General features: G+C 34.7%; 1 long non-coding RNA gene across 6 annotated transcripts; it reads right to left on the bottom strand.

The window, feature by feature from the left end:
• Positions 1 to 17,807: 17,807 nt before the first annotated feature.
• LOC113317699 lies at positions 17,808 to 21,036 on the bottom strand. Of its 6 annotated transcripts, none has more exons than XR_003343868.1 (6): positions 20,862 to 21,036; positions 20,473 to 20,519; positions 19,151 to 19,345; positions 18,266 to 18,332; positions 18,079 to 18,183; positions 17,808 to 17,988 (listed from the first exon to the last, which is right to left on the bottom strand). It is a non-coding gene; the product is annotated as an uncharacterized LOC113317699 (long non-coding RNA). The 6 variants fall into 6 exon arrangements; XR_003343867.1 differs by having other exon boundaries at positions 19,151 to 19,292; positions 20,862 to 21,035; XR_003343866.1 differs by having other exon boundaries at positions 18,266 to 18,326; positions 19,151 to 19,292; positions 20,473 to 21,036.
• Positions 21,037 to 22,258: the final 1,222 nt, after the last annotated feature.

Genomic DNA, 22,258 nt, shown 5'->3' with positions numbered 1-22,258 from the left:
AGCCTACAAACTTATCTTTTCATTCATAACCAACACAAATAAGTACACTTTCACTTAAGTGGCTATTCGTACAAAACCCTAATCGAATAACTACTCCATAGAGTACATCTCAGCCGTTAATCTCTAATCATATCCAACTCACTAATTAAAGCTACTTTATACTAAATAACTTGCTACTTAAGTTACAGATAATTAAGTGTACTTAAATAGAAATGGATAAGAGCACCCTGTCTCACTAAGGGCAAGTCAGGGATATGACAATTAATTGAAACTTGAATTCCCCACCTTAGATTCATAATTCCAAACCGTAGGCATTGTTTACGGTTTGAAAAACTCATAATTCCAAGCCGTAGATTTAATTGAATTTGCATACGGTTTGGAAAATTCATATTCCTAAACCGTAGGTTTAACTGATTATGCATATGATGTTGTTTCTCAACTGTAAGTCATCTACAGTTTGGAGTTCTTAACTTCCAGACCGTAGACTTTGGGTTCAAAAATCCTACGGTTTGAAACATTCATACTTCCATACGTACTGTAATTTCTACCTACGGTTGGATCCCAACCGTAGATTGTCTTACGGTTCGAATTTAGGGGTTTTCTAAAGCAAAAATAAGTGATGGATTTTCTTAGTTTTTTTTTTATGATCGTCATCTTCATCACGATGGAGAAAAAGAAGAGAGGAAGAAGAATAATAGGTTTTTCTTTTATGATCATCATCTTCATCATGATTTATGAATGAAAGGAAAAGCAGAAGATAGTAGATTTGGTTCTTTTTGTATATGATCATCAGCTTCATCATAACACTAATTAATTGAGGGTATCTTAGCCATTAATAAAACTAGTAGGATTAGGGATTTTAGAGATAACTATTTAATGACCCCGTTTTGTAACTTTGTGAGCCCTCAAAACTGAAAACTTGGAACCCCTATAATAGATTTTCTATTTATTTTGATGTAAGGATTGTTGATTCCCCAATTTAATTCTTGATTGAAATATCTAATCTACGAGGAGGAGGAAATTTTTTTTTTGTAGGACTATGTATTTGCAGCAATTATACCCTCGGGCCTCGCCACAGATTTTTATTAAAAAAAGGAAAGAAAAACGCAACAAAAGCAGCCATCATATATATAATTAACCTTTAGTTTAATTACGCATTGATCTAGTGGTATAACATGAATAACAATGATTAAGTAATATGCTTTAAAAAAAATTGATTAAGCTCTTCTTTAGATATGACATTCTTATTTGATTACTAAGAGCATCTTCAAGAGAAGGTGGAAGATTTATTTTTTAGTGACACATAGGATTTTAGACTTTCATTTTAACTAAATTCATCTCCAACAGTGGATTCTATAAAATAGGAGGGATGAAATATTAATTTTGAAGGTTTTGAAGAAAGTCTTATCTTGACCTCCGGTATGACCTCCATGTCATATTTTTTATTTTTAATAATTAATTAAAAAACAATTAAACGGTTAAGATTTCATCACACAAGGTTTTCTAAGGGTCAAACCTCTATACTGCTGGAGATGGTTTACTAGTCTTGGGGTCCTATATTTACTATACAATACTGTTAAAGGGGCGCCATGATCCATTAGAGGGGCGGCAACCTAATAAGACAAAAAGGGTCATTACATGGTAATTCATGGCACCCCTTATCAAAAAAATATATGCAAATGAGCGATTAACCCTTATTATTAATAATCAAGATTAGTGTTGATAATCAAGATTAGTGTTGATAATTAATTTTCACTTATAATAACTCTAAAATCAGATTTTTAGAGTTGAAAAAAAGTTGTGAGGAGAAGAAAAAAGACATTTTTGTGAAACCCTAGATTTTGATTCACTCAACCAAAATGAGTGATTCCAGTGACAAATTTGAGATGGGTGAATCTCTAAATTAGTTCCCATTAGTTTTTTGTCGCTCAAAATTATCTAAAGTACGTAAAAAAATTGAAACTTTTAACATTTCAGAAGAACTTACGGTTGGAATTTAGCTCGTTACCAACCGTAACTCTCAGTTACGGATCCAAAAGTATCGAATACCAACCGTAACTGGTTCAATTTGGGGAAAACCCAATCGTAATACCAGTTACGGTTGGTAGAATGACAACATATAACAACTGTAACAAATTACGGTTGGTAACTAATGAATCGAGATCAACCGTAATTAACCTACGATTGGTAAGGTTATTTGAGTTACAAGTCGTAACTCAAATACGGTTGGTAACAGTGATGCAATTACAAACCGTACGTAAAAAGAAAATGAAACATCCAGGACAACTTACGGTTCGTAACTTAAGTAACGAGACCAACCGTAAGTAATTTACGGTTGGAAAAAAAATCGTAACTGAATATTTTATCTCAAAATCAAGAACTTACGGTTGGTATTTGAGTTAAATGAACCGTAACATCAACCAAATTTATAGTTACGGTTCCAATTGGAGTTATTACCAACCGTAACTCACATGCAACACAGAAATTTCAATTTCAATTCTGATCCAAAACCCTAATTTTTGATACAAAACTAACTTAAATCAAACACAATAAACAAAACCCTAACTGGGTCTTTTGGAAATATAGTTTTCAATCAACGATTATCAATTTTTCAAATCGCTGATTAATCGAGGACGATGAAAATTTCAATTTTAATGGAGGAGGAGAAGAGAAAAGAAGATAAAAAAAAAATCAAAAAAACTGTTTTGATTTTTCTGATTCCGTTAGGTTAAAAATAGGAGTAGGGTAATCTGGTCAATTTACATCCCCTGTAGGACATCCCCTAACCAATAAAAGAGACATTACTATTACCCTTGCTGCCCCTCCAATGAAACATGCCGCCCTTTTAACAAGATTGTTACTATATGTACAAATTCTTTCATATAAGGGTCTCAAAAAAAAAATCCACGTAGGATTTTTAACCCCACCGTTGGAGATGCTCTATATGACCAAAGAACATAATGATGCATATATATTATAGGAATGAAATTGAAATAACAGTACATATTATAGTAGTAATTTTTCATTAATAAGCCAAGAATCAGACTTGCCTAAGAGGCTATATATCCTTTTCAGTATATGATTTTTTCTCTTGAATATTTCTTCTTCTTGTTCATGTTCACCTTTGAATCTCTTACGATGACTCCCGTGAAAATCTTCTCCAAAGCAACGATATTTTCTTGCTGTGAGAGATCATCATCAGATCTTCCTCGCTGTAGTTTCGAAGCCCACACAACCTTATTTCTATTCATTTCAAAGTTACTTGAAAATAAGAGTGCAAGACAGACAATGGTATGTCGGAGTACCGATAATTCTCGGAGCCAGAAAAAAGAAGAGAAGAAGTTGATTGATGAGTAGGAAATAAGGAGGAGGAGGAGAATTAGTGAGCTAAGAGTTGATTGATTACATATATACAACTTTAAGAGTGTAAGTTTCTTGGTTCTTATTGGGGTAGATAGATTGAATTGAATCAAGGAGGAAAAAAGAAATGAAGGAAAATAAAATGTCTTTAAGCTTTATGATTAAGCCAAACTTGCTTTTTAGTATGGAAAACACTGGAGTGTCCGTTCATATTTATAAACTACAATGACATTTTTTTTTTTTTTAATAAAACTACATGACATGATGTTTATCTGGTTCTTAATTGGGTGATATAATTCTTTATAGTTTTTTTTGTCTGGTTTATAATGTTGAGGTGGTTAATGACGTCACCAATACCAGCGAAGCTCACACTTTGCTTGCTGTGAGTCCGTGTGACTAGAGTCCAAATCTTAGGTTGGCGATGTAATTGCCTTTGCCTCGGTGGCTTTAGCTTAATACAAACCGGGGGCTTTGAGTCCCTATCTCAGACAGAAATAAATGTTTTTGTTTGTTTTGCTACCGCATCCACAATAGCATTTCCAGATCTGGGTACAAAACGAAAATCAAGAAAATTTGAGCATAAACTTGTTACCCTGTCAGCTTCATCCAACAAGTTTTTATTTTTTATCGGATGTCCCCGAAGGGACGATCCAACAAGTTTTTATTACGTCAAGATAATTCAGAATCAGAATTGTGTCCATTAAGATACAAAAAGATACTTTCACAGTCTTGAGCCCAATGTTGAAATGCTTGATTCTTTTGTCTTGAACCCAATGAACTGTCTGTAGAACTTCTAAAGCTTCCACTTTTCTGGATTTGTACTTGTTGATGGTCTTGCTCTGCCTCCTCCAAAGCTACCTGCATCATCTCTTAAGATTAGAGCAAAGCTAGATGGAGCCTGGGCTGAGTCCCAAGCTGCATCCACATTAATTTTCAAACTATGGATTTATGGTGCTGTCTGGGTATATGGGTTTTCTTTTTAGGTATTTTAGGTTTTCCTAGTCCAAAATTGGATATGGTTCTTAATTTGTATAAACAATTGTTGATGAGTCTTTGATGTTCCTTGAAAACCTCTGTCATATTGTTCCTTCCAAATAAACCACATTTTAGTTACGAGGAGTTCTATTGGTATTTTTAAGTTTTTATTTTAAAACCAAGATTTACTTAGGTCAAGGATGCTTAAAGAGTGATCTATCTGCATTCTTATAGGATTGGGTCATGTTTCCCATACTTCTTTGGCATATCTACAGTGAAGAAGAATGTGTTCTATTGTTTCGATATCCTCCCCACATATTGCGCAAGAGGGATTGATATCTTTTACTTTTCCTACTATTTTGTATTAGTTGAAACATTCTGGATGCATTTCCAAAAGAATAGTTTAATTATTGATGATACATCAAGTTTCCATAAGTATTTCTAAAAAGAATCGGGTAGAGATAAACTAACTATCTCAATTCCTATTTCATTAAGTTTGTCATACATAGATTTAACCGTATAGTTTCCTGATTTTATTAAGGTCCATCTGAGAGTGTCAGTTTTTAGTGAAGGAGATTTATCCTGAAAAAATGAATGTTACATACTTTTGAAGTTATGTCAGTTGGGAATATATCATGAATAAGTTTATGGTTCCATTGTTTAGAAGTTGGGTCTATAAGATCCGCCAGTAGATTTATAGCTGCTGAAGAAGTATTATGATACCTTAATAGATTTCCATTTAGTCCTGGTTCCTAGTTATCCTCCCAAATGTTTATACTAAGACCATTACCTACTTCCCAAATGATATATTTGGTGATGAGTTCTAAATCTTGCAGATACATTTCCATGTCTAGGAACTTTTATCTGGGGGCTTTATCTTTAAGAGAGATTTCTTTTTGAAGTACATTGGTTTTAAAGTTTATTCCCATAAAGAGTCAGGTTCTTTGAGCAATCTCCAAGAAAATTTTGCTATCATTGCAAAGTTAAAATTATGGGCATCCTTAAACCGTAATACTCCTAAATGCATTGGTTTACAGAGATTAGACCAAGCTTTAGGATAAAAACTCCGGATCCAGTTTCTTTGCCCACCAGAAATCACGTTGAATAGCATCAGTTTTACTTTTAATTTTCTTAGGTAAAATTAAACAACTCATTTGATAGTTGGGCTACTTGGTAGAACTGATTTGTTAAGTACCATTTTGCTGGTTTGTGGGAGAACTTTACATTTTCAACCTTTTGAATTTTTCTATATTCTTTCCAGAATTGGTTCAAAAGTTTTTATCTTAGATTTGTCCATAAAAAGGTGGTGCTCCTAAATATGGGTCCTTAAGGTTTATGTGTTTTATCTTTAGATACTTTGAAATCATTCTTTGATGTTTTGGGTGGACTTTTTTGCTAAAGAATACCCCTGATTTGTCGAATTTTATGAGTTTCCCATAGGCTTTACAGCAAAATCAATAGTGTCTAAGAGATTGTTGCATTCTACCAAATCTGTTTTTACAAAAAGGAGACAGTCGTCCGCAAAGAAAATGTGAGAAATAGGTTCACTTTTAGGGGTAAATTTTACTCCATGAAGCAGTTTATTTTGGTCTTTAGATAAAAGTAATCTGGAGAAGACCTCCATACAGATAACAAAAGATAGGGAGATAGTGGATCTCCCTGTCTCAAACCTCTCGAAGGTTTAAAGGGTTTTCCTGGGGTTCCATTCAGAAGGACAGAGATGGTAGAAGTAAATATGCATTGTTCTATGAGTTCACAAACTCCATTCGGGAAACCAAACGTTTTTTGAGCCGATAACATGAATTTCCAGTTCACTCTATCGAAAACTTTAGACATATCTATCTTGATTCCTAAACCTCTTGATTTAGCTTTTTTCCTTTTCTTGAAAGAATGAATTATTTCATATGCTACTATTATGTTGTCAGATATTTGTCTAGAAGAGAGAAAAGCCGATTGACAAGGGGAAATTATTTATCCAGAAGAGGTTTCATCCTACTAGTTAAGATTTTAGCTATAATTTTATAAATTGTATTGCAGAGACCTATTGGTCGAAATTGGCTAGGATTTTTAGGATGTTTTATTTTAGGAATCAAGAAGAGATGAGTCTTGTTAATGTCCTGGTTCATTATTTTTGTTCTAAAGAAGTTTTGGATGGTTTGAGTAACTTGTAAACCCACCGTTTCCCAATTATTTTTAAAGAAACTAACTGGGAAGCCGTCCGGTCCGGGAGATTAGTTTTCATATTTTTGATGACTGAAAGGATTTCATTACTAGAAGGGATTGCTACTATCATATTGTTATCCGAAAAAAAAATGGATGATGGAATGCCCTTAAAAATATGATCATGAAGAGAAGTATCAATTGAATCCTCGGTGAAAAGGCTAGAAATATAATCAATTAAGGTATTGCTTATTTCATCTTTATTTCAAGTTACTATATTCTGGTTATCTAAAAGGCAGTCAATGTTATTCCATTTACACCTCCTAAGAGTTACTGTATGGAAGTATTTAGTATTTCTTTCTCCTAACTCTATTATATTGTCTTTAGATTGTTGTTTATCTATGGCTTCCTGTGTATTGTAAAGGATTTCTATTTCAGAAAGTTATCATGTAATTTACGTCTAAAGTAGTCAGTCATTATATCGGATTTGATTCATTTTATTTCTTTTAAAAGTTTTGTTATTTTCCTGGCTGGGAAACCAAAGATATTTTTATTCTAATCCAAAAGATTAACGCATAGGTCTTTAAGGTTGTAAACTAAGGCCCAAGCTGGGTCAGAGGTGTTATTATGAATCGAAAAATATTTTATTATTTGGACACATGTTGTATCTTTTTGCTAAGTATCATAGAATTTGAAAATCCATTCTATATATTCTAACTGTGTCATATTCTAAAGTAAGAAGAATTGGACTATGATCACATCCAATGTCTACTAGGTGTGTCAGGGTTGCATTTGTGAATTGGATATGCATTCTGCATTCATGAAAACTATGTTTAGTCTCTATTGGATATATTACTTGAACCTTGTCTTTGGTTATTCTAAGTGAATTCATACCTTAAAAAGCCTAAGTCATATAAGCCTGCCCTTTCTAGAATATTGTGGTAATATTCATTATCCTTCATGTTTGGACGACTGAAGGGAGAACTTTATGTGTTTACCCATATGGGGCCAAAATGTAGTCCGTTTGTAACGCTGTTTTTTTATTTTTCAGCGCAAAAATTGAACGTTGATTGGTCTTTTTTTTTCACGAAATTGGATTTACAATTGGATAGTCATCAACCACGAATACGGTTGGGCGCAATCAAAACGATCGGAATTCGAACCGAATGACGGTGGTTGTGGCGTAAAAATGGAAGAAAAGAAACGTCACCTATACTTTTAATTTTAATCCTGTCCGTTGATTACCAACAAAATTCGGTCATCGGGTCTAAGGATGTTGTTGCTGTTACAAAATTGTTACAAAAAAGTATTACAAACATGTTACACTTATAAGTGTTATTAATCAACTGTTACAAAAACCATTACAAAACTGTCGCAAAAAATCAACCCAAATTACGGTCGTCTAACACTGTTGCAGCAGTAAACTAGTATATGGTAGTCCTCCTTGTTTCTCAGTTTGATCAAAGATCATACTAGAATACCCTATGACTATCCGGCATATTTCTAATATTTACATGAGTTCCTATGTCCTTCAATAGGTCCCAAGCTATATTCCTATTGTTAGGGTAAGGACTCCCGTAAAAACATGTTAAGACCTACTTATTCTTATCAAAATGTGTTTTAAAATGATGTTAATCATATTTTAAGTTTCATTGCACAATTTCAAAGTGGAAACCGTCTATCCAAGCTACCACCAACCCCAACTGTCTTTCCTACTGGGTCAACAATGTGATAGTTAGGATAGAATGAAACTAGATTCTTTCCTAAATGTCTTTGGGATTTAGTTTCAGATAAAAAAAGTATTTTGTTATAAACTAAAATGAGACATCCAAAGTAGAGAGAAAAGAAGAAGATATTCTCATTAGATGTGTACATTACAAAGGAAATGCTCTCTGTTTATAGGGAAAAAAAGAAGAGCATTTCCAATGAAATTAAGGGGCCTGCATCCATTATTACTAGTAATGGTGGTGGTTAAAAAGTAATGGGGGAAGTGAAAAAGTGAAAAGGAGGTAAAAGGATGGTGGTGAAGAGAAGTGTAAGTGTGGTGTAAATCCACTATATATTCATTTCATAACACCCCCCTTGGATGACACCACACTACTAGACTTTGCCTCATCAAAACCTTGCTAGGAAAACCCAAAGGGAAAAACCTAGGCGAAGGAAAAAGAGTACAAAACATATAGAGGGACGCGCAAATGATGCCTCGTTAAAACCTTGACAAGGAAAACCAGTGGGACAAAACCTTGAGGAAAGAAAAAGAGTACACCGCGATAAGTCTAGTAAATGCACCTTTGATGATGGCGCTCCCCCTGATAAGTACTTCAGTTAAATCTTGGCTTGCAAATCTTTGAGACGAGACTTCCAATTTCGATGAACAAATTTCTTGAATGCAAAAGATTGTTTCTTCATTCATGAAGAAATTGCTAGCTGATGAAGTTTTCTTTGTGCTAGTCTTCTAATAGTAGAGTTCTCGAGTTTTCATGCCAAGATGAAGTTTTCTTTAAATGCATTGAGGACTTGTGTTTTGGATTGCTAGCTTCTCGGGGATGATTTGCAGAAATTTTGGTATTGTACCAAATTTCTAAAAACACATAAAGGATTGTGACATAACCGAGTCAGGTGGCTTCCTGAATTCAAATATGTTCCCCCACATTTCTTGTGTGATGCAATATGAGTCCTTAAGGACTACCACGCCAAATGCATCATATAAGGTGAAAAAATTATTATTCAATCAATCATAAGGTTTGAGAAATAAAATAAAAATCAAATCAAATTCTCAATTCGTTATTACGACGATCATATTTCTCACATAACTCATGAAGACTACACCAACCTGTAATTTTCAGAATTCATGCTTCCACGTTTATGGTGTTAAGTCTTGGATCCAAAAATTGCGCTATTTAAGAGATTTTAATCCAACATAATTTGGATTTTTTGTCTACCAATCACATTTGTCGATATTTATCTGTAGAGGGGTTCACAACCACCATCATTCTTATTCAGAAGCTACTGTAAATAAATATTCGACAATCATTAATTTACAACTCCCACACAATTCTCTAATGTATGCATAATTTGAAAACTTCAAAGTTTACTGGTACCAGCGCTCACAGGAATCATAATCTCCCCAGCTTAATGAGAGATATTAATTTTGAGAATGTGGATTGTGATATGATAGATTATATAAGAGCACTATCTGTAGCAAGTACTAAATGTGATCGGGGTTGCCTTTCAAACGACTCAAGCTTATGTAAAATCTAAATGAAATATTTTGACGCCTATTTGATGGTAGACTTTTTTCAATATTTTCATAGTGGGAGAGAAATTGATATAACATTTTTAAGGTTAATTAACACTAACTTATTAATGTATAGCCTCCCCCTCAATATGGCGGAAAACAAATTCATCCCATACACGAAAGCAAGTTTCGTAAAGTACTATCCGATTAATTCGAGGACATATACTTTTAATATTTCCGGAATTTAACAATACAAGGTTGGACATTAGATTCTTACTTCAAGAGCCATAAAAAAAATTGTCCTAAAATTGTAGTCCATTAGACGTACAAATTCAAAATCAACCATGGATTTTATTGGTTACAGACAAAAGCATATAAAATATGCAAATAAATATCCAATAATTTCGTGACCTTGAGGTCCAACGAAATAATGATTTAGAAGGAAATTATGGACATATTCTTTATCAAAAGAAAATTATACCAAGATCTCTAGAAAGACTAATAATATAAGCTAACTAGCCGGGTGCGCACCTTTTGATTTTTTATGTCCAACCATATTCCATCTACAAGTGGAGTGGTTTCAATATTGGAGATTATTACCACGAGGAAAAATCAAAAGTTGCTAAATATCCCTCAAGAATACAGTGTTTCCTCATTTTATTGGTATTTGAAACTATTTATCTACCATAATAACGATATATTATTCTTGGATCGTTAAGGAATAGCAATGAAACCAACAATACCATTGATCGTCTCTGTTTGCTTATGCATCAAAGTTGTATTAGTCCAAGACAAGTAGAGTACATACAAAAAATCAAACCAAAAGTTAGCATAAGATTTTAAATTATACCGTGCAAGCATATTTAGAGATTTATAAAACAATTACTAATATAAATTGTTAGAAAGAAAATTTTCTTATAACACCAATTTTCCTTTGCTGATTTTCTTCTTAGAAATTTCGAAGCTCAATGTAGAGCGTGCTGATAACGTGTTATAAACTAAAATGAGACATCCAAAGTAGAGAGAAAAGATAAAGACGGTTCTCATTAGTTGTGTATATTACAAAGGAAATGCTCTTTATTTATATGGAGAAAAGAAGAGCATTTACAATGGAATTAAGGAGCATACATCCATTATTACTAGTAATGGTGGTGGTTACAAAGTAATGGAGAAATCAAAAGGTGAAAAGGAGGTGGAAGGTTGGTGGTGAAGAGAAGTGTAACTGTGGTTAAATCCACTATATATTCATTTCATAACATACTTCAGGTTTTTCCTTATGTAAAAGAGTTTTCAAATGATTCTGAGTGAAGGGGTTACCGTAGCCTTGCACATTCCAAGCTAGGATTTTCATTCTAAAGAATTAAGACTATTATAGGAACTAATCAAATTAAAGTTAAGTGGATTCTAACAAAATTAAAACTCAAAGCTAGTATACTACTTGAATTAACTGTAACTAAAGCTTTTTAGGAAAACTAAAATTGATTAAAGTAGATGAATGTAGACTATGAAAGAGGAATACCTGTGTCGCATCCTTTTGCTTCACTGAAGGAGATAGGTAGAAGGATAAGGGAAAGTAGGACTCTTTTTATTTGTTGCGTTCTTTCAGATTGGACCCAAATTGATCAATAGAAAAATCTGTTCCAGTTTCCACAGAAATTGAGATGCGCTTCTCAGAAGAAAATGAAAAATCGAAATCAGGAATTGAAATTTTAGAAGCTGGTTCCGAATGAAAATTGGGAGAATTGGGATAATGGGTTTTTTGAATTGAAATAGGGGTAGAAAACATGAGATTAGAAGCAACAAGAAGATACGAGGTGTAAGAATTGAAATTAGGGATTCAAAGGAATCCCTAGTATTTTCATATGAATAGTGAGAAGATAAATTCTAAAAAGCAGGTGAATAAAAACTAGTTCTGAATTGAACCGGGTTAATGATATCTTGAAGAAGACCATATGCAAGGCTCGGTGTAGACTCGGACGTTCTGATCGTTTCAAGAACTCTGTATGTTTCCGAGTTAATATAACGATTGGACTCAGAAGTATAATGAGTAAAAAGGTTAAAACTTTTAGGGATGTTGAAAGGAAAGGTGTGTTCCTAAGATGGATTCAGAAACTTGAGGCATATTAGAATCCAAATCTTCCGAGTGGTTTGAATTCGAGATAATCTTCATTTCAACCTGAGTTTCTATATTCGCTAACAGAGAGTCATGTATAAAACAAGAATTGTAAGCATCTTCAACTCCAGGAAGATCTAAGAAGGACTCAATAGAAGCTGATTCTCCTCTATGATTAAAGTTATCTTTTGGATTCCAGATTTGGACAGGAACATCGTTTAAGAAAAAGATATCATCACTTGGAAAGTGGGAGTCCACTGAAATGTCACAGATGTCTTCAAGAGGTCTGTGTTGTGGGATAACACAACTATCTTTTTTGTGTCCAAATCTAAGCAGTGATCGCAAAATTTGGAGGGAAGGTTTAGGTAGTTGATGTAGAGCTCTATGATAGGGTATCTTCCTACCTTTACTATTAACCCACACTAGGATTCTTGGATTAAAATCCAGAAAAAAAAAAACATCACTTCCAATATACATTCTCCTTACTGACACTAATTTTGGATGTTATTAGTCCAACCATTTAACTATGTCTATGTTCATGCTTTGCATTAAACATGCTAGCCAGATAGGTATTTCCTTCACTGAATCTGTGGATATGTTCATACCATGGTATGTTGTTGTAGATGCTAGAACAGAACCGAAAGGGTACCAAGGACCATTTAAGGTTGCCCATATAAAATCTTCATGAGATTGAAAACATATAATAAAGAGATTAGGATCTACTTCTATGATTTCAAAGGCTAAATTAGGACCCCAGAAGTTTGATAAAGCACCTCTAATTTACAATGCTTGTCAAGAAAACTATAGCTAGGATGATATGCTTTTTAATTCCAAAATATTTGATGAATTCTGGAAGAGTTGAAAGAAGACCTACATTGCTATGATTTGCGTAACATTGAGCTAATGATAAACCGCTCAGATGTCTGTAGAGAGTATGAGCATTAGCAGGGCTGGACAGGAACCGTCCCGTCCTGTGGAACCGTCCCGAAACCGAAGGAACGGTACCGGAACCGAGGTCAGATGGGACAGGTACAAGTACCAAAAACCGGTACCGAGCCTAGAGTAGGTACAATTAACGGTCCTAGGTTATTCCCGTCCCATCCCGTAGTACCGAGGATCTGTATCCGTGGATATCAGGGATTAAATCCACGCCGTTGATAGTAGGGGTTACACCCTTTCTATCATTGTCTGTCTTGGATATGCATTGGAATTCCTCTTTCTCATCATCGTAACACGCAATAAGGAAGCCTCTGTAACCACCAACACATTTTCCTTTGCCGTGGTATGCCCCTATAGGTACTAAATCAAAGGAGTCTCCGGTGCTGTCCATATAATCCTTCTCCAGTTTCAACCAATTGTTTGACTTCTTCGCAGGCTCATAATTAGCTTCTGTACTTAATATTTTGACAACCAAACCTTCATAACTCTCAACAATTGCAGTATCAGGAAATTTCTGTATTGTTTTTAGATCGTTTGATGTTACTGCCTTCGCAAACTTAAACTCTTCTGGTACTTCCACAAATGAGTTGTAAAGATGCTCTCTACGGACATTTAATTGCTTTTTGGAGAAGTTGTTCGCCATTCAGATACAAAATATCAAAAGCAAAGATACAAACTAGAACTGTTATGTCATCAATGAAAACGTCTTTACGTGTCCGACTGCTCAGTTTCTGGAAAGGCAGAATTCTACTGTTATGTCATCAATGAAAACATAAGACCAATTGGAATGCCTGTAACGAAAGTACATGTACCCGGCAACTTAAACACACTGTTACTGAGAAGTGCATTGACAATGGTGTCGAAATTATGGTGCACAAACACTACGCCAGAAATCACCTATTTCGACAGACCAGGTCTGTCGTTAATAGAGATTATTGACGGACCCTGCCTGTCGGATAACCTGTTGTTTTTTAAGGTGTCGAAAACGCTAATTGATGGTGACCTACTGTTAATAATTATCAGAAATAAACTACGATCTTTGCCTGTCAATAATTATTGAATTATTGACGGGCATCACTTGTCAATTACTTCAAAATTGAATTTCCAATATAAATAGTATTTTTCCTATTGCTTAAATTGCAAATAAAAGTAACATGAAGAACTAAGAACACTTTTAACTTCAAAATAAATTGACATGTATTGTAAAAGTTCAATCTCATATAAATTCTTTGTCCAAAAAACCTTCAAGAAGACGATATCAAGAAAGAAAAATAAAACAGAAAAAGGCTACTACCCTAAGTGTGAGTATTAGAATACAAAAACAACAGTGGCAGTGGTATGGTTAATTGCAAACTTTGTGAAACTATGGGCAAGTGATTTTGAAGAAAACATCTCCCTGAGAAGACTCTTACACTTCGAGCTGGTTTCCTTCTTCATGGCCTCCACATCTGCGCAGTCTCTAGAAATAACAAGCCTGACCTGACTCTCACGACCCGCGGGATAGATTGATAAAAAGAACTTGATATTTCCTACCTCTCCAAACCGTTCCTTTCTTCAGGTGCTATATCTTCTTTTCCTGCAGGTGGCAAACACAGATGAAAGTCAAAACAGAAAACCCGTCTCTATGAACTAGAACTTTCACATAACATGAATAGTTTACCATCTCCTTACCCTTCTCTTGCTCAATGTTCGTCTTCTTTTGAGTATCAAGTGTAATCCGATTTGCTTCTTCGTATAATGCACATACATGAAAATAAACTACATGTCTGCTTCTTTTGAATAGTTTACCATCTCCTTAGTCTATCATTGGAGAAGGAAAGGACAGACTCATTTGGACACCTGATCTGACTGGAAAATTTTCAGTTAAAAGTGTAGTGCAACTAATCAGGAAAAAGTTTCCTAAAGTTACTTGGACAAAACAGGTATGGGGCTCTGCAATTCATCCTAAAATTTCCACTAATTTATGGAAAATTCTTAGAGGAGCATGTGCAACAGAAGAAAATTACAGGAAAAAAGGATTTTCCACTGTATCTAAATGTTATTTGTGTGGGAATGGGCAAGATACAATGGAACACATTTTGTGGCATTGTGACTTTAGTGAAAAGATCCGGCACTGGCTTGGTGAAATCTTTAAATTTTTGAATCCTTGTAGCTTTATGGATGTTTTGAAATCTGTTCAGGAGGAAAGTTCTGCTGTGAGAGAAGTTTGGTTTATATGTGCTTTTACTGCAATGGTGGAGCTCTGGTTTACCAGAAACAGAGTATGCTATGATGAGGAAGCTCCAGATTTGATAAGCTTCAAAATAAGAATATTGCAATTTACAGAAGAGTGCAGTGTACGAATGAAAGGTAAAATCAGGGGGACTATGTATGATGTGAGCATCATGACAGAATTTGGTATCAAGGGTGTGAAGGTAAAAACCTATGAGGTTAAGGAATGTATTTTTAGATTTCCTACAGCAAATCAAATTCTCATATGTTGTGATGGAGCATCCAAGGGGAATCCTGGTAATTCAGGATATGGTTTTGTTGGAAGGAGTTGTACTAGTAGTTATCTTGGTGCAGTTGTTGGTGGTATAGGAGTGGCCACTAATTTCATTGCTGAAGTAATGGCTTTAATAGGTGCTGGTGAATGGGTTATAAGAAGACAATATTTCAATGTGTGTTTTAGTCTGGATTCAAAGGCAGTTCTACAGTCTTTTATTTCAGGGAAGACACCTTGGATGGTTGAGAAGAGATGGCAAAGAATAAGTGCAAAAATGAACAACATCTCCTTCAGGCATTCCTTTAGAGAAATCAATTTTTCAGCAGATAAAGTGGCAAAGAAAGGCTCATCTCTTAATAGAGGTGAAGTGATTGAATATGATGAAAAACCTCCCTTCTTAGGTGCTTTGGAATGGGAAAATCAAACTTACTTCAGGTTCTGCTAATTCTTGGGCTATTAATGTGTTGGGCTTAGGCATTGTCTGTCCTTTTTCTTTTTATTTTTAGCTTAATTTTTTCTGGGCTTGTCTAGACAGATTTTTTGTACAAAAATTTTTGTTTGATCTTTGCTTTGGTAATAAAATTTGAACGATTTTTTGGGGACCATGGTATTTTTGGGGGACCATGGTTTTATTTTGGGTAAAGACATTAGAAGTAAATCTAGGTCACCCCTTATCTGGATATTTATATTAATACCTAAATTACCCTCCTGATTAATTTTGGGTGATGATTAGTTAGTGTTAATAATAGTTAGTGTAATGATTAGTGAGATGATTAAGTTAAAGATAATTAGTGAGATTAAAAAATCAGATGGTTTTTTTTTTAAAGAAGTAGAATTATTGAGAGAGTAAAGTTAGAGAAGATGAAGAAGGAAAACATGAAAAACGATGGATTTTACCAACCACAACTGGAGGAAGGGTATTTGGGTACCCAGGTGTGCTTCAAACTTAGATAATGTTGGTTGAATTGCTCCAAACTTTCAAAAAAAAATGAAAAATTTTATGTAGATTTGGGTCAGTTCGGTTACCATATGTCAAGAACATGTAAACAACCTGAAAGTGTAGTTCAGTTACGTTTTCCAAACACGCAGGTTACCGAACTCGCTTGTTAATGGAGGTTTTGGTCGTACAGTGTAATGTTCGGTTCCTAGGATAAAATGGTAGGTAACCGAACTTTGAACTTAACAATTTATTTGGTTACATCTTGTGTGTTCGGTTAGTTCACAAACTTCAACGCAACCAAGTTCCCAACCGAACTGAAGGTTAAAAGTAACCTAGTGTTAGAAGTTCGGTTGGTTCGCAAACTTCAACTTATTTTGCGAATCAACCGAACTGGGCTTATATATGCATATATGCAATTAGGCAAACGTTCGGTTACTACGAAATTTATTTCTTGGCGAATTAGGAAGAGTTCGGTTACGAAGTTTCAAAGGTAGAGTTCGGTTACAAAGAAAACTTAACATTTTTGCGAAGGAACCGAACTTGTGGACTTCTCATTATTTTCGTAAACTAAAGTTCGGTGATATCCTTATTTTGCGAAGGAATCGAACTTATAGACTTCTGCTGTTCTAATACAAGGAGTTCGGTTAAAAGTATTTTTTGCGAATCAACCAAACTCTATTGGCTAAGTTCGGTTACTTTGTAGTTTTAAAATTTTTTGCGAAAAAACCGAACTCTATTGGCTAAGTTCGGTTATTTTGGAACTCAAGATAGTGGCCACAACAACACAGTTCGGTTAGACTGGATTTGTTTTTTTTTTTCGGTTCTAAGGGTGGAGTTCGGTTACTTTGTAGTTTTAATTTTTTTTGCGAAACAACCGAACAGAGAGTTCAGTGACTTAGTTTTAAATCCAATAGAACCAAACTGTTCTTCGTGTTCTTCATTTTCAAGAAGTTCGGTTAGTAAACTAAGGTTTTTTGGAAAATCGGCCTAACCGAACATGGCTCTGTAACTCCTACTAAAACCCTATTTTGATGATTTCTATTCGATTGAAGCAATCAAAATCAAATTAAAGTGAAGGGTTTGTTGGAAAATACCTCCGGTGTTGTCCCATGGCAGAATCAGGATGCGGCTGGCGTCTTTTATACTCGATAAAAATTATCATGTAACAGAACTTAATTGTGATTGCATTGATGTTGTTACATTTCTTAAATAGGCGGTGGTGGTGGTAATCGGTGGTTGATGGTGATGATAATCAGAGGTGGTGGTGGTGGTAATCAGCGGTGGTGGGCGGTTGTGGTGGTAATCGATGGTTGGTGGTGGTGATAATCGGAGGTGGTGGTGGTGGTAATCGGCGGTGGTGGGAGGAGGAGGTGGTTATATATATATATATATATATATATATATATATATATATATATATATATATATATGGTTATTAGGTTTGTTTTAAATTAAATTAGGTTAAGGGTAGGTTAGTCATTTCAACGTTTTAGGACACCCCTTATCACTATAGGGAAGGTGGCCTAATAAAACCATGGTCCCTAAAAAATTATTCTAAAATTTCTATGATTAAGCAAAAAAAGAAAAAGAAAAAACATACATGAAAATAAAAATAAAAATATAAATATAAAATTACACACCTAATCCAATCTGCTTCTTCATACGATGCACATACATGAAAATACAAATACAAAATTACACACCTAATAACCAGTGAGGAAAATCTCAGTACCTGCGATGCCAGAAAAAGTCTATTTAGTTCAAGCGGACACGCCAACCTGTGTCACATAAGAATAAATAGAACATTTGGTAGATTTAAAGAGGAAATCCCGAGTGTGATTAAATATGTGCCTGGGAATAGTCCATACCATCGGCGATTCAAACAAGCAAGCCGATAAGTACCACGTCCAGCATTGGTCCCATCAACCCGTTGAAACAGTCCATCCCCATCCACCTAACTAGTTCTTCTTCCTCTGTAATTGAATACATTAAGCAAATAACTACCATTCTGGAGATATCTGTAGTAGAAGAACTTGTTCATAGAAAAGAAACTACCTGACTACTATGGCCTCAATAGCTTCTTCTCTCCCTCTTTCATCAACCACAATAAAGCTTCCTACAACTAAAAAAAAAATCATCAGCAAAAGCTAACTCATATCCAATTTGAGCTCTTGATTTGTTAGAAAACGGTTCATCCACAAAACTAAAAGCATTTAATGTGTCATTTAAGTTTAGATATACCATGTGAATGCTAACTTTGTAGTTGATATTCACAAGAATTTTGGTTAATATGTACAAAACTCTTTCTGCCATTCATATGAGTTATTCCTAATGTTCAGTATGAGAAAATATTTTATCTCAAAATCAGTGGATAAGAGTTACAGGACAAATTATAGAGAAGCGTTTAAATGAGATGTCCTTGTAGTGTAGGGGTACCATCTCTGCATATGATGTACCATACTCATGAAAGAAAGCCCCAAGGCGTCATTAGCCTTGTTACCTGTACGAGCATTACAATAATATTTGGTCGACAAGATGGCTATGGCGTAAAATGGAAGTAAGTTCCAAACTTGACAATGGTTTCAGAAGATCCTATGGAGAGAAAGTCTAATTCTGCGTCGCCAAACTTTGTACTACTGTGTGTACAAGATAAAGTTGTTACTGATGATCTCCGGGACACGAGCACTAAGGAAGTCTAATTCTGTTTTACTGGTAATGCACCTTCAAAAGACCATTTAGCATCTAACCTCATCAAACTTCAAAAGTTTTGAGTATCAAGCTCCCAGTTGATTTCTGGTTCGAAAGCTGCTTTGATTTCGTAAAGTTTGTCTTAAACGACATCTTTGAATTAAGGATGAGCCTTAGACATCTCCATTACCAGTAATACGAGGAACAAATAATGTGATATGAAAACAACTTAAACAAGGATTCAAGTCTTACTTTCATTTGATCTGCCCCTCCAATACCTAATGTCTGGTCAACATCACATAACAATCTACAGATGAGATTCCTTCTTCAGGTGTAAACCTTGCCACTTCATGGAACTTTCAAGTGACTTCTCCAGTGAACGATCTGAAATCAGCTGTGTTACAAGGACACGGACACGGTGTCGGTGTGTCGTGTCCAATACATTAGCTTGACACGACAACTTAAAAAATTAGAAAACGGGGACACGTATAGCGAGCATAGCAAAATATTTACATATGTGTATATGACTAATAAAAAAGGCATTATTTCTACGTATCTCCATCATCTCATAGATATAGCTGTAGTTGTGGGAGAATATCTCCATTTTTGCTAAAAAAATCTATTGGAGATCAGTGGAGAGTTTCGGGAGTGTCTCTATTTTTATTAATAAAGACAAAACTCCTAATTGAAACTAAGAAAATATGTTTTTACTAAAGATAAAGGTTCTTATACAAGTTAGAATAAAGAAAATATTTTCTTTTCCAATATAAATATGTAAAAAATCTATAGCTGTTGTATTTTTTAATTTTATTAAATATTTTATTTTTGTCTTGGTAATTAAGCTGTGTCCTGTGTGTCGGACACGAGTGTCGAAACGGCGCAATTTTGTTTTTTGGAGTGTCCTTGTAACACAGGAAATCAGTTATTGAGCAGAGTAACAAACAAGAAACCTCTGATTAGTTGAGCTTTATAAGGTGATGGTGTCCTAGTAAGCTTGTCTAAGATCACCAGTTAAAATTTCTGTATGGACACAAATAAGTACAGAAATACTAAGATGGCAAAGCAAAATGGGAAAGTAAATCACAATGATTTTTTAGCTCATGATTATCATAGTTATCAATACAGGTCCCTGCAGATGATTAGGCTCACAAGGATGCCCCAAATTATGACAAAAAGTGGATTCACCTTTATGCATAATGGTTGTCTTGTCATATGAGTAAAAAGTGGGATAACAACAAACATCTGATACATAATTGCGCCTACAAATTAGTCCTTGGTTCAATCAAAGACAGGAGAACTGAAATCACTCATGAATTTTCAAACCTCAATCTAGGATATACCAATTTACATATACATATGATGTACACCAATTTGCTAATCCATAACATATGATATACAAAGAAGTTACAAGGGGAAGCATCCCTAAAGAAAATTTAATCACAGTTCTAACACATCACGAAAATCAACTAAATGAAAATCAATCGATAACCCTTCATAGATGACTCTGTTCAAATGACCTAACTGCCAGCCTGAAATAACTAAATGGAAATCAACTGAGGGATATAACTACCAACCTCAATAGCTTCCTCTCTCCCTCTTTCATCAACCACAGCAAAGCTTCCTACAGAAAGAGAAACAATCATCAACAAAAAGCTAATTCATATTCAAAACGATACATATTTGCTCTGATTACGAATCGAGACTCTCATTGAAATTTAAAAAAAAAAAAAAGTTCCATGAACAATTTTTTTTCTGAAATCAAATTCCGAAATTGATAACTTAACAAGTAGAAACGAATTAAAATGATAACGAGAGATTAAAGTTATCTTTCCAATCTCGTTCAATGAATTAATCTTGAGACTAAAGCGATTCTCATCAAATTTTTCAGGTGAATCTTCAAAACCTAAATTCAGAATACATTTGATAAGCGATTGACGAAGAATTTAGTTTTTAAAAACCTAACTTCAGATTGCATTTCTTCACCAAAGTGTTATCGATCTCTTCGATGCAGAAGAAGAATTGAACGAAATTTGATTTACATTTGTTAGTTCCGATGGAGGAAGAGAGATCACTCCTTCTGGTTAATTTTCGGCGTCAATGAAAATTTTTGGGAAAGAAAGAATATTAGGCTAAGTGTTTATTACCATTTTGTTGGAACCATGATATTGGGCATACCAAAAACTTTCAAGGCATACAAAGAACTAGTCCTAACTTGGGTGACCTTATAAGGGGTATCCTATGGGGTGGTTCAATTACCTATATGCCTTTAAATTCTTTAAATTACTATTAATCTATCCCTAACCCTAATACAAAAATCTATAATCATAAACCTAAAATCAGTTTCAACCCCTTCTTCTTCCTCCTCATCCTCCACAGCCATACCAAAAACTTTCAAGGCATACAAAGAACTAGTCCTAACTTGGGTGACCTTATAAGGGGTATCCTATGGGGTGGTTCAATTACCTATATGCCTTTAAATTCTTTAAATTACTATTAATCTATCCCTAACCCTAATACAAAAATCTATAATCATAAACCTAAAATCAGTTTCAACCCCTTCTTCTTCCTCCTCATCCTCCACAGCCGAACCCACCTTCTCTTTTTTTTTTCATCGTATCATCGCCGAAATTTAATCGTCGATTCGTGAAAATTTAGTCGACGATTAAACTCATCTATATAATGGTTCACCGTAAGCCAGTATCTCGTTCTAATCGAGCGATTGAACAACCCATTGAAGAAGAAGAAGATTTAGAGAGTGAAGAAGAAACTCAAAATCAACCACAAAATCAACCGGAAGAAGAGATTGAAGAAGAACCAACTCCAGAAATGAGAATAAGAAGGTTAGTTTTACAAACCCGTCTCGTATTTGATGTTTTTGATTGGTTTGATTGATTTAATTCGTCAAAATCATGTTTCTACGGCGGTTATAGGGTATGGTTCGGCGCAAAACAAATCTTAGATGTGCGCCTAGCTGTTCTTGAAACTGAACCCTGAAAGTGCATATGAACGGCTCGGCGTATATCTGAAATCCGTTTTGAGCCGAACTTAGTGACGTAGAGACTTATATTTAGGATCGGCTTATTCGATGGTGTTAGTTTTGTGCCGAATATGTTTTGTGAATTTCAGAAATTTTGCATGTGCGTAGGATCGGCTTGTATGGTAGTTTTAGTTTTGTGCCGAATAATTTTTGTTTGAATTTCAGAATTTTTGCATGTGCTTAGGATCGGCTTGTATGGTTGTATTAGTTTTGCGCCGAATAAAGGTTTCGATTCATAAGTCTAGATTCGGCTTATTCGATAGTATTAGGGTTGCGCCGAATATCATTGTTAAAATTTCATAAATTTTACTAGTGTGTAGGAT

Source organism: Papaver somniferum, chromosome 10, assembly GCF_003573695.1.
Source record: "Papaver somniferum cultivar HN1 chromosome 10, ASM357369v1, whole genome shotgun sequence".
Lineage (NCBI taxonomy): Eukaryota > Viridiplantae > Streptophyta > Magnoliopsida > Ranunculales > Papaveraceae > Papaver > Papaver somniferum.
The sequence above is the reverse complement of the archived record's forward strand: the minus strand, read 5'-3'. Positions and strand labels throughout refer to the sequence as shown.